Source organism: Amphiura filiformis, chromosome 9 (assembly GCF_039555335.1).
Source record: "Amphiura filiformis chromosome 9, Afil_fr2py, whole genome shotgun sequence".
Classification (NCBI taxonomy): domain Eukaryota; kingdom Metazoa; phylum Echinodermata; class Ophiuroidea; order Amphilepidida; family Amphiuridae; genus Amphiura; species Amphiura filiformis.
The window spans coordinates 810,052-827,055 of record NC_092636.1 but is presented as its reverse complement, the minus strand read 5'-3'; the positions used below and the strand labels follow the sequence as shown (position 1 = coordinate 827,055).

Below are 17,004 nucleotides of genomic sequence, written 5' to 3'. Positions count from 1 at the left end.
GATCAGTGATTGCACTGACAAAATTTCATTGATATAGCTCTTTCACTTCTGGGCGATTTCTAAAACTTGTTGATACCCCCTCGTAAGTAGGTTTATTACTCTACTTTTACTGTCACTAATTATATAAACTCTTTATGACCATTTTACATCAGTATAATTTCCAACAGGATGCGTTCATCATGATTAATAATAACATATTTTTATTTATCAAAAAAATCAAAAATTTAAGGAACAGATGGGAATCATGTGAAAAAAACCGTGGGAGCAATTTTTTTGCTGGCAGATGTCGAGACAATTTTTTTTTCAAACTATCCAGCACCCCCCCGCTATTGGATATCTGGATAATTGGGTTTGATTGGCGTAACATAAAAAAGATTAAAAATTATTTTTGTACACGCACGGTAAATTGCGTATGGTAAAGGCCTTGTAACTTCTTTTTTTAATTTAGTTTTTAAAATTAAAAACAATAGGCAAAAAAAAATAAGAAAAAAAAAAGTCTAGGGTCGGGTCTCAGTCGATCGGGTTACGCCAATCAAACAACAATTTTTTGGCCTTAAAGGCCTTGGACATTTGACAAGGCTAAACTTGTTGAGGTAAATTTAAACTGGTCACACAACTTGAGGCTAAACTTATATGTTAGTTTCTTTTGCGGATTGATACATAAGCATAACACATAACATAAGTGACTTTTATCACGTGAGGGAACAGTTTTGGCGTAATAATATTTTTCTCATCTCAACCGGTTGGAGTAATTTTTAAAGAGGTAGGCCTACATGAAAAATAATGAGAGACATCAATAATTTGTGTAAATTCAGTGGTGGCGTTGCATGTGTTTATACGCCAAATGTGATGCGCAGTACATCATTGGATCTAGCAGTGAATTTGAACCCCCTCTGTGACTGAATGGAATATCCAGCATAACGTCAGAACCAGCTGAACCATGAAGGCTGGCTGAACTCACTGAATTCGCGCGAATCTTTAAAGGCCATCTGATTGCGTATACAACAGAACAGGACGGACGTGTGTGACAGATAGGAGCTGATAGGTGATGATACAAGATTACCGGCCAGGATAAAAACTACTTTTATAAAACGGTAAGCTTATGATCAGCTTAATAATAGGACCGGGAACAGGGCCCTATAACATAAAAAAATTGTTACTTTATAATTGTTGATAATATTATATATAGGCCTACAATGAATTACTCACAACTTCGCTGCAATTTTGTCAATCAATATTCGGATCAAGGGTTAAAATTGCGGAACTCGATCAGTCTTCAATGATAGTCACTAGCCAGTCATTTATCTATTGGTCGTTATATCTGATATGACTAGCATAGCATCGGCCCACTGTGAATTAGAAGTATTACTTTTGTTCTGAAATCGACGTCCAAGTATTAAAACAGACACTGCTGTGAGACACAATTTTAAAACAACAACTTTTGTACAGAATTCAATGGGATTGGAAAAGTAAAGTGGCAGTTGAAACTCTGGTGATAACACTTTTCATCATAATTATACAATACCGTGGGGCTGGGGGGTGGAATACCTTTCACCCCAAGCCCCAATAATCCTAGGTGACGTTAATACAATTATGATAAAATGGGTGTTTGTGACCTAGGCCTATATTTTGCACATTTTCTGACACCAAAAATGTTTCAATTTCAGCCCCCCCCCCCATGTTGAAAATCTTCCTAAGGCCAAAAAAAAAAAAGATTTTAATTTTAATTTTTTAATTACTCTATTGTATGGTCATGTTTTTTGAGGTGGGACCCAATTGCGTCACATCTTGCAATTTGCCAAAAATCAACTCCTTTTTTGTATTTCAAAAAGTTTTCACCCAAAATATGTAAAATTATACATTTTTAGAAAGCATATATTGTCAGGATTGCAAATATGTAAAGTTTGAGTGGATATACAGGGTGTGCCAAAAATATACAGGGTGATTCCACTGAAAAATACATAAAAAATTTACATTTCTTGAAAAGAATTGCTATAATATCACATAAATATCCAATTCTCATTAGGGTGTTCCAAAAATCAATATACAGTGAATAATTTGTAACAATGGTACATGTACATGTAGGCATATACATGCACAATTAGCCTACATCAATAAACGATCAATATGTCATCAGATTAAATTTTCAAGGACTCGGACTCGGACTTGGACTCGGAAGCTAAGGACTCGGACTCGGACTCGGACCCCATGCAGGACTCGGGGACTCGGCTTCGAGTCCTCCTCGAGTCCAGCAAAATAGGGTCTTTTTAGGTCTTTTATTTTCGTTCATCACTGTGTGTATACTTATATAATGCTTGATCAATGATCACATCACGTGATTAATTTAAGTAATTTTGTATGCAAATAAATTCAGTTTGTAAATAAAAGTAGGCCTACAACCAAAAAGCAAGATTGCTTTCACGAAATTCAGTTATATCTTTAATTGATTAAATGGATTTTAATCATGATCGTTTGTTGTTAACATGACTGCTTTGTTAAAGCGCGCTTCAGACTCCGTATTGTACGTACAATATTGTATGTACAATACTTTTCGTGACGTCAAAAAGTATTACACGTGCAATAAATAGTATGTACCGGGGAAATATATATTTTGCTACAATCATTGGTTGCTTAATTGATACGGAGTTGCCGAATTTCTAGGAGTTCTAAATTTAGTGAGTGCACGGAATGATGAATATCTTTTAATGTCTTCTTGTATTCAACCATGGTAGGTATCATAATACCTACCATGATTCAACTGTACTTGAATTATTATATAATCAATGGGCACCTTTTTAAAGTTAATAATACGTCGTATTAATACTAATATTAATAATATTAAAATTGTAATAATAATATAAATGGCACATTCAGATCTTATTTATTTATTTATAGATTTATCTATTTAGACCTATTTATTTATTTATTTATTATTTATTTATTTATTTATTTATTTATTTATTTATTTATTTATTTATTTATTTATTTATTTATTTATTTATTTATTTATTTATTTATTGATTGATTAATTGATTTAGAGATTCATTTATACTGATATTTAGTCATATAAATATTACGCTGTTTTATGTATTTTATGATATTTAGTCATATATTGATTTAGAAAGTTTAAAAGTATTATTTGTAGGCCTTTGTATTTATTCTGGTTCTGATTTTATTGATACTGATATTTTTGTTAATTTTTAAAGTTTTGGCATAGCTTTCGTTACATTATAACACGCCGTGTTATGAATTTACAACACCTTTTTACATATTGATATCGTTGAGGCATGTTATGATAGGCCTACTTATGATCATCACAATACATCCATAAACGTGTTAATGCAGTAACCGTAGCGTTAGGGGCACGGAAGCCCCCCCCCCCCATTGATCTAGGAAAACTGCCGAAAACGGCTTGTGCCCCCCCCTCATCAGAACCGGATGCAACGCCTTCTATACTTTTTTTCATTCATTAATTATAGTCGTATTAATAGTAATGCGTTGAGTTTTTAAAAGTAATATCCGCCTTTTTTCTTTCTTTTGAAATGACATACGGTACTTGTTACAAAAACAAATCAGCATGGAAAACATTTTTTTTTTTCGTCAGAGGCAGATATTTGGCCTATTAAGTGTCATAAAGCTACAAAATAGACGATCTTTTAAAATCATTTTTAAATGGCTATTTATTTTTCAACCTTATTGTTTGTATTTGTAATGTTCACACAATCTGAACATGTGCTTGTAGGACAACGATTTTGAATTAAACATGTTAATTGTGATATTTTAATTCCCCTAGAACACCACAGTTAAGCGTCCAAAATTGTAAGTGGGTTTTCTTTTATTTAACCTCATTATTTCGCTAAAATTACTCGAAAACCCTCCTAAGAGTTGTTGTTACTAATAAACATTTCATAATTTTGGGCAAAGGATAGCCAAATAGTTGACCGAAATCGTATATTTGCACCAATATTTGACTGAAATCGTATATTAACATTATCGCCCTTCGTGGCTTTATTGCAAGCCAAAGTGTGAAACGAGATTACTTGAAATATATATTTCAGAGTTGAAAGAGTTTCATCCCTACGAATATATTTCTGAAATATGTCTCTCTGATTGGTTGATGGTCAAGAGGATTACGGCATCCTCAAAGCCTCTTGCTGTAATTCTCTAATCGATATCTTTTGTAAAAACATTTGCCCTAAATCTTTATTTGATTTTTATTGTTTTATGAATTTATTAGGGCTACTGGTAAAGTGCAGAAAAAACCTCCAAACGCACTCTAGGATTTTTCATCAGCAGCAGTAGAAATTTCTCTTGCATAGATTTTCTGGTGACCTCGCTTGGATTTAGCAAACAATGAACCGTAAGGGTTATAGCGCGTTATTTAATCTGATTCAACTCGTCGTGGCACGTATATTTATTGCACGTGTAATACTTTTTGACGTCACGAAAAGTATTGTACATACAATATTGTACGTACAATACGGAGTCTGAAGCTAGCCTTAGACGCAAGTCTAGAATGTACATGAATAATAATACGATGGGGCATTCAAGTTAAATTTTGGTAGGATTGTGCGGCGCCAAACTTTGGGATCCGGGAACTAAGAACTGAATTTCAACATTTTTGTGGAGGTCTGTGAACTAAAATTGGGCCAAATTATAGGTTTTGGAGCTAACAAATTCAAAATGTTTCTAAATTTGAGCTAAAGAGCGACACTTTTTTGAGTGTTAGGCTCAATGAACTGGAGCATGATGCAAATGTGGGTCTTCGAAAGGCCGGAGAGTCTGAAAAAGGGACCCTTGACCGCCGCACATACTCGTACCACCTTTACATGTGAGTGACCCCCGCCTCCGGAATAATACTGCATAGGCCTACAGCCAGATCCAACACCCCTTCGTTTGGCACCTGAAGTTTGGTAGTGACGTCATATTTTGATTGTCATATTGCATATTTTGCCTCTTTAAACACACTTATGTGATTATACTATGTTTCCAAGGTTCCGTATGCTACCTAAGGGCTGAGCAAAAACAAATTATGAGCATTGGGGGAGGTAAAATTGGGGGTAAGAATGTTTTGGCCGATCGAAAGAGAGGGTGGAAGCAATTTTTGGCAAGCCGAGAGGCCCGGGCCGAGAGGGGGAACAAACATTTTTTGTCCAACAAGCGACTTTACTACATTCCCCATTATTATGTGCAGGAACCAACTACATCAAACACTATGGAACCATCATCTTTGAATAAGTTCATCAGGATTGTTAGATATCAATTATTGGTAAATTGTGCTTTACAAATCCACTTGATTACTCACGTTTTTAGACGTTTTATCTTCCTTCGGAAGACTTCATCAGTAATGTGATGAACCAGCAACACTCCTACTCTCATCTCCAGAGGGTGTAGTTCTTTGTAGTAGCTGGTCATATGTATACATGATTGAGTGAGTATGTCCCTTCATCGCGGTTGATAACGTTGGTCCACATTGCTTCTCTAATCCATCTGGTTTGCTTGCATGAGTCTTTGTCGATTTATTACTTGGAGATGAGAGTAGGAGTGTTGTTGGTTCATCACATTACTGATAAAGTCTTCTGAAGGAAGATGAAATGTCTAAAAATGTGAGTAATCAAGTGGATTTGTAAAGCACAATTTACCAATAATGGAACCATCATGGTAAAATCAATATTTTGGGACATTGTTTACATAATCGTAAACAATGTAAAAAATAAGCGCCCACCCAAAATGATGTTGTAAAGCAACCTGAGCGGTTTATGGAATGAATATGGAATGTTTAAAAAATTATATTTGTAGTTTTGATGTACCGGGTATTTTGTTTGACCTCAGTACAATCTATCACTAACCTATAACAATACATATTTTCCATCTTGCAGGTTATTGGTGAAGCAAGCATGGGATGTCAATGTTACCATGGTTACCATGATGGGCATCTTCCACCAAATTTTAAAGAATGGTTACCAGGTAAGCATTAACGACAAGATAGTGCAATTGATTTCAGTTTACATGCACTACAATCATGCAAATCATGTTAAAGTTGTCATATTTGGCAGATGAATAGTATTTATACTGCTAATCTAGGCTATGGAGGCATTTTAACAGTACCCTCATTTTAGTAGAGAAAAGGTCATTGAACTTTGCACAGAGGCAGTGGCAGCCCCAGGATTTTTTCGGGGATGGAGGGGGCATGGGGGAGTGAATTTCTGGGTGGGGAATCAAAAAAAAAAAATGCAAAAAAAAATTGCCTAGGGGAGAAAGAAAAATATTTGGGGGGGGGGAATGCCCCCTTGTCCCCGTAGTGCCGCCAATGCACAGAGGGGCAAGTTCAAAATTACTCAGACCTGTTCAAAACTCACACCATTGTGATCCTCTGGTAATAAGGATTCAGATAAAGTATACTTTGACATAGCCGTATGGTTATGGAGTTATGAGCAAAAGAGTAACATATTTATGATATCATAGGTCCAATTTTGCCCCACTGGGGAGAAAAATGAAATTTGCTCTGATTTTGATGAAACTGGTCTCAAATTATTTGTCTTGTTGCAAGAAACTAGAAGAAACTATATCGTGGGTGCTTTCATAACAATTTGTCAAGGTCAAATCCCTCAAATTGATTCAATAGCAATGCCACTCAATGGGTATTGTCGATTTTGATGTGTTACTGACGTAATGACACATCCTACATAGCCCAAAGTATTATTTTTCTGATTTATCATGAAAAGGACCATTTTCCACAAAATTTTTCAATTTTGTTTCCTGTTGTGCCAAAATTAAACAGGACTATGATATCACAATGTTACATTTTTGCTTGTAACTCCAGTGCATCATAGATAGGTCAAACTATACTTTTTTTGTAATTCTTTATGACTAGAGGAACACATTACTTGTATTTTCGACCAGGTCCAGGCAATTTTGAACTTGACCTCTGTGTGACCTTTTCCCACCAAATAAGGGTACTGTTGAAAAACGCTATAAGACTAAATACGGTATCTCTGCCAAATGCAGCAAATTTAACATGATTTGCACAATTGTTATGGGAATTCCTTTATTGGACTAAGAGGTTTATAAATGATTCTATTTTGTGATCAATTTAAATATAAAGTTTCTTAGAAAGTTGGTAAATGTGTGTCAGACAGTGGTGTAACCGGACCTGACCTTCGGGGGGGGGGGGGGCAGCCCTCGAATTAACCCACGGCACCCATGGCATTTTGCTGTGGGTGCCCAACTGCCCATCCCCACTGCCGTAATGCCCTCAAAATATGTCCTTTACCCAAGGCAGTCACTTGCCGTGCCCTCTAATGAAGTTGCCGTCGGTGCCCCAGCCCTGCCCCTTCATTATAAAAATATATAGTATGTTTGTGTGTGTTTTCTTCACTTTTGAGAAATTGCCTTGGTGATGCCCTTCTCAAATTTTCAACAGTTGCCATGATGCCCTCTTGAAATATTACAAACTGCTGTGCTGCCTTGCCTTTTCAGTGAAAATCCAAGGCAATTATCAACTTGCCCTAAAAAAGTTGCTGTGCCCCTTCAGATCCTTAATTCGAGGGCTGGGGGGGGGGGTAAGATTTAAAAACTTCTGATCAAAAGTTGTAGTATTTATGTGCAAGCCTAATTTTTTGAGTATCTTTTCCCAATTTTTTGCTTTTCTTCCCAGTTTTTTTTTTGTATCGGGCCTGCACTGGTTACACCACTGGTGTCAGAGATATGTCAAAGCAAAGTGTTATTGTCACTGCATTAATAAAGGGAAGGAAACAGGACAGGTGTTTGAGAAAATTAATCACTGACAATGATATATTATATTTTTATAATGACTCTATTTTAGAATTGCAAAACTGTAAGGTGCTCGGTTTTGACAAAGTTTATTCGACTTGGATTGATCTTATAATATTTGTTGTTCAAAATGAATCATTTCAATACGAATGATTTGACACTTAACATTTCAGAAGATCAATGCATGCAGATGAATATATCAGTTATGGAATGGATGACAATGGTGAATGGTACTATATGACAGGTGGTGACCACTTGGGGACAATGGTGAAGGGTTCCAAGTATGTAAAAACATGAATGGCACAGAAAGTGGCTTTTAAATTTAAGCAAATTTCACTAGAGTTTGGTAAGTAATTGATTTGCTGTTTTGCAGTCAAAATCTAGAAATTCTTGAATAACCTTTTAATTATGTACTCATGTTTGTTCTGTTTCATTGTCATGTCTTTGCTCCTTCCTAACTCCTTCCTTCCTGATTCTATGCGTCTTGTATGTCTCTGACCGCTCTTGCAGAAATAAATTCCTGTCCGACCGATTGTACTGTAAAATTGCAACTAATTGTACAGTACAAATGCTATTGTATATCACCAAGACAGTACTGTCGGCGACTGGTGCCACTTCCCCATCTTGGGGCGTCTCCCCATCCCAGGGTGGCTCCTCAAGATCTAGCCGGCTTACTCGTCTCGGGGTGGCTCCCCGAGTTTGAGCCGGCTTCCCCCCTCCCAGCTAACTCGTCTCGTGGTGACTCCCGAGATCGAGCTGGCTTCCTTCCTCCTGACTTCCACGTCTCAGGGGTTGCTCCGAGATCGTGCCAGTCTTTGTCTGTCTTTTGTCTTTGTCTTTGTCTGTCCAGGTCTTCTTTTTCTTTTGTGTTTGTCTGTACTGTCTAGCTGTATGTTTGTCTTTCTTGTCTTGTTTGTGCACTTTGTAGTCTTTGTCTGTTTTATGTTTTTTGTTTATGTCATGTTTTTATGTATGTATTCCTGTCCGACCAATTGTACAGTACAATTGCTATTGTATATCACCAAGACAGTACTGTCGGCGACTGGTGCCCCTTCCCCATCTTGGGGCGTCTCCCCATCCCAGGGTGGCTCCTCAAGATCTAGCCAGCTTACTCGTCTCGGGGTGGCTCCCCGAGTTTGAGCCAGGCTTCCTCCTCCCAGCTAACTCGTCTCGTGGTGACTCCCCGAGATCGAGCTGGCTTCCTTCCTCCTGACTTCCACGTCCCGGGGTTGCTCCCGAGATCGTGCCAGTCTGTGTCTGTCTTTGTCTGTTTATGTCACTGTTTTTTTGTTTCATGTTTTATGTCATGTTTTTATGTATGTTTTGTGTTTGTGTCTATCTTGTTTTGTTCATGTTGTGTTCAAGTGCAAGATATAGGGAAGGGACAGGGGGAGAGGGTGCGCATAGCTGTATTATTTTATGTACTAACATTTCTATTCTATTTTGTTTTTGTTTTTGTGTTTCAGATGGCTTTGTGGAGACGGGAATTGGAGTTAGGAAAGAAGAGGAGGCAATAAATGGTCAGTATTTTGCTTTCTGTACGTTTTTGTATGTGTTTGTGTTGTCCCTGAGGAGAAGGATGATGAGAAGGATGATGAGTGGTGGAGGAGGATGAGGAGTGGAGGAGGATGAGGAAGTGAAGGATAGCCGGAGCATTTTACTTGAATTGCTGAGTATGAAGCCCACTCCATGTCGACTTCCTGAGCCTTTCAGCCTGCATAATGTGTAGATAACATCCTTGCTGTTCATCATGCTTGTAAGAAATACTGAAGTGAGTAGATCTATATATTGATCGGGAGTTCAGTGTCTGGTATCTGGTTAGGCTAGGGTTAGAGATAGGGTTAGGGCCAGGGGATAGGGTTAGAAGTGGGGTTAGGGCTAGAGTTAGAGGTAGGGGAGGGTTAGAACTAGGATTAGGGCCAGGGTTGGGGTTAGGTTAGAGATACCAGCCTGCATTTTTGCATCAGTACATAGAACCTACTCATGAGAAGCATTTAGTGCAAACACGGTGAGCAGTATGGGTGTTGTCTATTATGTTGTGCTTGCCTGGATTGTCTTTTGTTTGTCTTCAGAAAGTGGGCCCAATGCTTGGTAATTGGAGCATTCTGTTCCTGTTTTCATTGCATTTTTACTGACACTTTTTTTTTTTTCTTAAGTGATTTTATTCTGTCAGGTCATGGATTTGCTAAATCAGTGAAGCTTACTTACCAACTGCCTATGTATCATCAATGTCAATGAATGAGTAACAAACAGTGATGAGCTGTACACCAAAGACCACTATTTTAAAACCAGGACCATTCAAGAAAAGTAGTTGGATTGGATACATACTTCAGGATGAGCCCTCAGGACGAACCACGTAACATCTATGCATTCAACCCAACCCACTGGGCCAATGAGAGGACACCACTATCACAATTTATGCAGATTATTGGTGAAGCAAGCATGGTTACCATGATAGGCATATCTTCCAAATTTTAACGAATGGTTACCAGGTAAGCATTGTAACGACTAGAGGTTTATAAATGATTCTATTTTGTGATCAATTTGATATTAAGCTTCTTAGCAAATTGGTAAAAGTTTGTGTCAGATGTGTCAAAGCAAAGTGTTATTGTCACTGCATTAATATAGGGAAGGAAACAGGACAGGTGTTTGGGGGAAATTTATCACTGACAATGATATATTAGGTGGTATTAATTGCACAAAATGTAAGGTGCTCAGTTTGGATAAAGAACAGTTATTACGACTTGGGGGGTTCTTGCCGAACTTGGATTGATAATTTGTTGTTCAAAATGAATCATTTGATGATTTCAGAAGATCAATGCATGCAATTTAATATATCAGTTATGGAATGGATGTGAATGGTACTATATGACAGGAGGTGACCACTTGGGGACAATAGTATGTAAAAACATAAAAATGGCACAGAATGCTTGGTGATTGGAGCATTCTGTTCTGTTTTCATTGCATTTTTACTGACACTTTTTTTTCTTAAGTGCTTTTATTGTGTCAGGTCATGGTTTTGCTAAATCAGTGAAGCTTACTTACCAACTGCCTATGTTAATCGAGTAACAAACGGTGACGAGCTGTAAAGCAAAGACCACTAACCAGGACTATTCAAGAAAAGTAGTTGGATTGGATACATACTTAGATCAGGAAGAGCCGTCATGACGAACCACTTAACATCTGTGCATTCAACCCAACCCACTAGGCCACTGTAACGGAGGTCAACTGGATTTAATGAGAGAGCACACCACTACCAGGTAAGTACTTGCAGCACTGACAAAACCCCAACTTTCATTAATTTGCCCCAACTTCATAAAAAGGACTCTTTCTTACCACTTTCTTTAAAAAAAAAAGAAGCACAGCGATTGATAGTTCGCTACGCACAGGCACAATGTCTAGCCGTTGATCCACAAGCCTCAGCACACTTTACAGTGTATAATTTAACCCCTGAAACTTATATTTTCCTGCAATCCATCATCCTTACCAATCAGGATGCATTTTTCCACCTTATGTTGCAATTGTGCGCAAAATTTGTTGATTTTGCACCCTCTGAAATTCACTTTTCCCCATTCCACCGTGAACTTGACCTCTGTGTAAAGTTCAGTGACCTTTTCCCACCAAATAAGGGTGCTGTTGAAAGGCGCTATAGGACTATTAAGTATTGTATCTCTGCCAAATGCAGCAAATTTAACAGGATTTGCACAATTGTTATAGCAATTCATTTATTGGACTAAGAGGTATATAAATGATTCTATTTTGTGATTAATTTTATATTAAGTTCCTTAGAAAATGTGTGTCAGACAGTGGTGTAACCAGACCTGACCTGGGGGGCCGGGGGGGGGGGTGTCAGATTTAACAAATGTCTTTTCCCAATTTTTTACTCTTCCCAGTTTTGTACCCGGGGGAGGGGGCAGCAGCTTTCCCTCGGCCCCCACTGGTTACACCACTGGTGTCAGAGATATGTCAAAGCAGTCATTAATAAAGGGAAGGAAACAGGACAGGTTTTATCACTGACAATCATATATTATATTTAACTTTTATAATGACTATGAGGATGTGGTATTTTAGAATTGCAAAATTGTAAGGTGCTCGGTTTGGACAAAGTTATTTAGACTTAGATTGATCGTATAGTATTTGTTCAAAATGAAACATTAACATTTCAATACGAATGATTTGACACTTAACATTTCAGAAGATCAATGCATGCAGATGAATATATCAGTTATGGAATGGATGACAATGGTGAATGGTACTATATAGGTGGTGACCACTTGGGGACAATGGTGAAGGGTTCCAAGTATGTAAAAACATGAATGGCACAGAAAGTGGCTTTTAAATTTAAGCAAATTTTACTAGAGTTTGGTAAGTAATTGATTTGCTGTTTTGCAGTCAAAATCTAGAAATTGAAATTCTTGAATAGGCTTTTAATTATGTACTCATGTTTGTTCGGTTTCATTGTCATGTCTTTACTCCTTCCTAACTCCTTCCTTCCTGATTCTATGTGTCTTGTATGTCTCTGACCGCTCTTGCAGAAATAAATTCCTGTCCGACCGATTGTACTGTAAAATTGCAACTAATTGTACAGTACAAATGCTATTGTATCACCAAGACAGTACTGTCGGCGACCGGTGCCCTAACCCATCTTGGGAGTCCATCCAGGGTGGCTCCTCAAGATCTTTCTCCCGACTTCCACGTCTCGGGGTGACTCCCGAGATCGTGCCAGTCTTTGTCTGTCTTTTGTCTTTGTCTGTCAGGTCTTCTTTTTCTTTTGTGTTTGTCTGTACTGTCTAGCTGTATGTTTGTCTTTCTTGTCTTGTTTGTGCACTTTGTAGTCTTTGTCTGTTTTATGTTTTTTGTTTATGTCATGTTTTTATGTATGTATTCCTGTCCGACCAATTGTACAGTACAATTGCTATTGTATATCACCAAGACAGTACTGTCGGCGACTGGTGCCCCTTCCCCATCTTGGGGCGTCTCCCCATCCCAGGGTGGCTCCTCAAGATCTAGCCGGCTTACTCGTCTCGGGGTGGCTCCCCGAGTTTGAGCCGGCTTCCTCCCTCCCAGCTAACTCGTCTCAGGTACCTCCCGAGATCGAGCTGGCTTTTTCCTCCTGACTTCCACGTCTCAGGGGTTGCTCCCGAGATCGTGCCAGTCTGTGTCTGTCTTTGTCTGTTTATGTCACTGTTTTTTTTGTTTCATGTTTTATGTCATGTTTTTATGTATGTTTTGTGTTTGTGTCTATCTTGTTTTGTTCATGTTGTGTTCAAGTGCAAGGTATAGGGAAGGGCAGGGGGGAGAGGGTGCGCATAGCTGTATTATTTTATGTACTAACATTTCTATTCTATTTTGTTTTTGTTTTTGTGTTTCAGATGGCTTTGTGGAGACGGGAATTGGAGTTAGGAAAGAAGAGGAGGCAATAAATGGTCAGTATTTTGCTTTCTGTACGTTTTTGTATGTGTTTGTGTTGTCCCTGAGGAGAAGGATGATGAGAAGGATGACGAGTGGTGGAGGAGGATGAGGAGTGGAGGAGGATGAGGAAGTGAAGGAGGATGAGGAAGTGAAGGATAGCCGGAGCATTTGATTTGAATTGCTGAGTATGAAGCCCACTCCATGTCGACTTCCTGAGCCTTTCAGCCTGCATAATGTGTAGATAACATCCTTGCTGTTCATCATGCTTGTAAGAAATACTGAAGTGAGTAGATCTATATATTGATCGGGAGTTCAGTGTCTGGTATCTGGTTAGGCTAGGGTTAGAGATAGGGTTAGGACCAGGGGATCAGGTTAGAAGTGGGGTTAGGGCTAGGGTTAGAGGTAGGGGAGGGTTAGAACTAGGATTAGGGCCAGGGTTTGGGGTTAGGTTAGAGATACCAGCCTGCATTTTTTGCATCAGTACATAAAAACCTACTCATGAGAAGCATTTAGTTCAAACAAGGTGGGCAGTATGAGTGTTGTTTTCATTTTGTACTTGTCTGGACTGTCTTCGGTTGTCTTCAGAAAGTGGGCCCAATGCTTGGTGATTGGAGCATTCTGTTCCTGTTTTCATTGCATTTTTTTACTGACACCCTTTTTTGTTTGTAAGTGATTTTATTCTGTCAGGTCATGGATTTGCTAAATTGGTGAAGCTTATTTTACCAACTGCCTATGTATCATCAATGTCATTAAATGAGTAACAAACAGTGATGAGCTGTACAGCAAAGACCACTAACCAGGACCATTCAAGAAAAGTAGTTGGATTGGCCACATACTTCAGGATGAGCCCTCGGGATGTTACCATGTTTACCATGATAGGCATCTTCGGAATTTACAGAATGATTACCAGGTAAGCATCACCTATGATATGGAGTTCAAAACCTCAAATTTCATGCGGAGAATTTACCCCGACGTCTTAACAAGGATTCCTTATCACACTCTTGGATAATTTTACCCATAAAACTTAGAATATTTTCCTATTATTCTGCTACCTATTGTGATGTGCATTGTTTGTACGTATGCATGTTGTGTATGTCTTTGTTTTTGCAGAGGGTTATGTGATCAAGGTAAAATGTTCTGTGTGTTGTCACATTCTTTGGATTTTGTGTGCTTGGTGAGATGACATGATTTAGAAAATCAATGTATTCATATTTTAAATTTGATTGTTGCATTTTGCAGATATTGATGCCTGCATTTGATAAGATGGTTTAGATGTTAACGATTTTTAGATGTCTTCCTATTTCAATTAATGAAGTTTGGGTCCCTGAACCATGTAAGTACAGTTAACAGAAAATGGGATGTTTATTTTACAGTGATCCACTTGGGACAATTCTGCCTGTAGCTAAGATTAATTATTGCTCAACTTCAATTTGGGCCTTGTTTTAAAAAAACAAATCTGCTCATACAACTGGGAATGTTAACTATGGAAATATTTTCATTAAAAAATCAAATCCTATGTGATGTTTCAGACTTCCAAATTAGATCCTTTTTGGGCACATTTTAAGAAGTTAACCAATATGCCCGGCCAATATGTGGACCTTAAAACAACCAAAATTGTAGCTCTATGTCACAAGGGGAAATGGTAAATCACTCATCATAATCAAACAAATTTAAAACAAATACTGTTAGTTGCAGTTTAGTGAAAAATAGCTTTAACTTGCATACAATTACGCTGAATGGTGGCTAAATCGCTGAATTGCGGTAAATATTTTGAAATTGCATCAAATTGTGATTGATAAAATGGTGCTTTATTTTTATGGTGATAAATTCAATAACTGCAAATCTTGCTAAATTTTTACTGATCACTACATCCTCTACATCACTACATACTTTTGAAAAATATGAGGAAATTGCTGTGAATTTAACCAAATTGTTTCAAATACTGATAAATCTGCTAATGTCCCCTTAAATCACACTAAAGTCTGATAAGAAACAGCAACTTTGTGACCAGTAAATTAATTGTCTGTATTTTCTTTGTTATAGTATTTTCATGATATGAGGAAGTATCCAAGGAAGTTGGAGTTGCCTACATGTTGATACTTGCAGAGGTAAGTATCATTTTACAAGATTTCCACAGACAGCATTAATCAAAAAATTGCCCTAGTAGAAATAATTTGGATCCACATAAGGGAACAAACAGAAAGTTCAATGATGATGTCCCATAAACAAAATTCCTTTTGTTTGGAGACCAACCCCCAAAATTTAAACCAAGCGTGAAATGTTGACAATTCAAAACAGGAAGATCAACTTTGACTGATATTTTAACTAGTTTTTGTACAAATTTGGTTAATGGCCCGAGCTTTCGATCCTTGCAGGATCTTTATCAAAGGCAAAGTAATCAGAATTTTGACACCCTAGGGTCCCTAACTAAACGTCTTTCGTTTAAAGAACTGTTGATTCATTCCCTAAATAACTAGTGGGTTCTCTCATCCAAAGTGACCACATGACTGGAATTTTGCACACAAAATATGTCTTAATATAATATTATGATTGAACAAGTGTTCATCAAGTGTTGACAAAGGTAATGGTGTTTGCTGAAACGTACACAACGTTGTTGGGCAGGAAAAAACCTATGTGTTTGTGGCCCCTGAACATGTTTAAAACAAAACTGCCAACCAGTTACATAGGAGGTTTTACTTTAAGCATGTTCAGGGGCCAATGACACATGAGGTTTTTCCTGCCCATACGATGACTCGACAAGTAAGTGCATTTTCTGGATCGGATACAATGAACATTGTTTACTGGGTATAATATTATGTCCTTTTAGTTAATCACTTGTTTACTTTCTTTTTCAGTGTTTTGGTATCTGATTGTGCCCTGGTCCATCTGTACTTCAACCATGCACCCACCTGTCACAGCAAAACCTATCAAATGTTCCAAGCAAACAAAAGACTGCTTCAAAAACATCCAAGAACATTGTCCCCTTGGAACACTGGAAGTACCGTAATCAACATACAGAACAGGAAAGCATTTGGGAAAAAAATAGCAGTATCCAGTCACCTTCATCAATTAGAGTAACTTGCATGATTAAATAACTTCACATGCAATTCTGTGAACAATGCTGCTGAGATATATAAATAGCGGCTGCTGTTTGGGGCATGGATGCTGGTCATCCAGTACTTTTGCTGCCACTGTAATTTGAAAACTGATTGTATTTTATCTTGTTGTATGTGATACATGAAAAGGGAGGACTTTGTGGCAAAAGACATAAAAAAAATAAGGAACATAGTAAGAATTTGGAATGCCTTTTCACTTTATATGAATGCCTTGATCAATTTTAGCAAATGAGGTGTTATTTTAAAGCTTGCAAAATGCTTTCAAAGCAGAAATACTGAACTCAAAATTGACCTCACCTGCGAAGTTCTGACTTTTCATGTGTTGCATCAAATGTAACTTTGGTTCAAAATTACTGCAAATGTATAATTTTTGTTTAATTTGTAAAGTGCATTTTGTTATTATGAGATATATCAAGTGTCTCTTTGAGATTATTTCTTCAGTCCAAAACTATTACAGCCTAATAATTATGCAGGCTTGTATATTTGGCCAGAGGATGAGTCTTGCGGTCAGCACAGCTGTGTGAGTGAACATGACACCACTGCCCGCCTTCTGCTTACACACGTGCATGGTTAAATTTGAATTTGGACAGATATATTTACAATAAAAACACCTTCAAAAAGTTGGACGATTTCACATTTTATGTTATCTACAGAAGGTGTGAATTATCCTTCATGCATACATCACTTTAGATCTGAAATCGAC

The 17,004-nt window shown here is 37.7% G+C and overlaps 1 long non-coding RNA gene across 1 annotated transcript; it reads left to right on the top strand.

Annotated features, from left to right (window-relative positions):
* The first annotated feature begins 972 nt into the window (after window positions 1-972).
* Window positions 973-16,783, top strand: LOC140160494 (uncharacterized). The gene is made up of 10 exons (XR_011859984.1): window positions 973-1,094; window positions 5,880-5,967; window positions 7,947-8,119; window positions 9,240-11,033; window positions 11,969-12,138; window positions 13,146-13,199; window positions 13,856-14,095; window positions 14,425-14,518; window positions 15,229-15,293; window positions 16,041-16,783. It is a non-coding gene; the product is annotated as an uncharacterized lncRNA (long non-coding RNA).
* The last annotated feature ends 221 nt before the right edge of the window (window positions 16,784-17,004 follow it).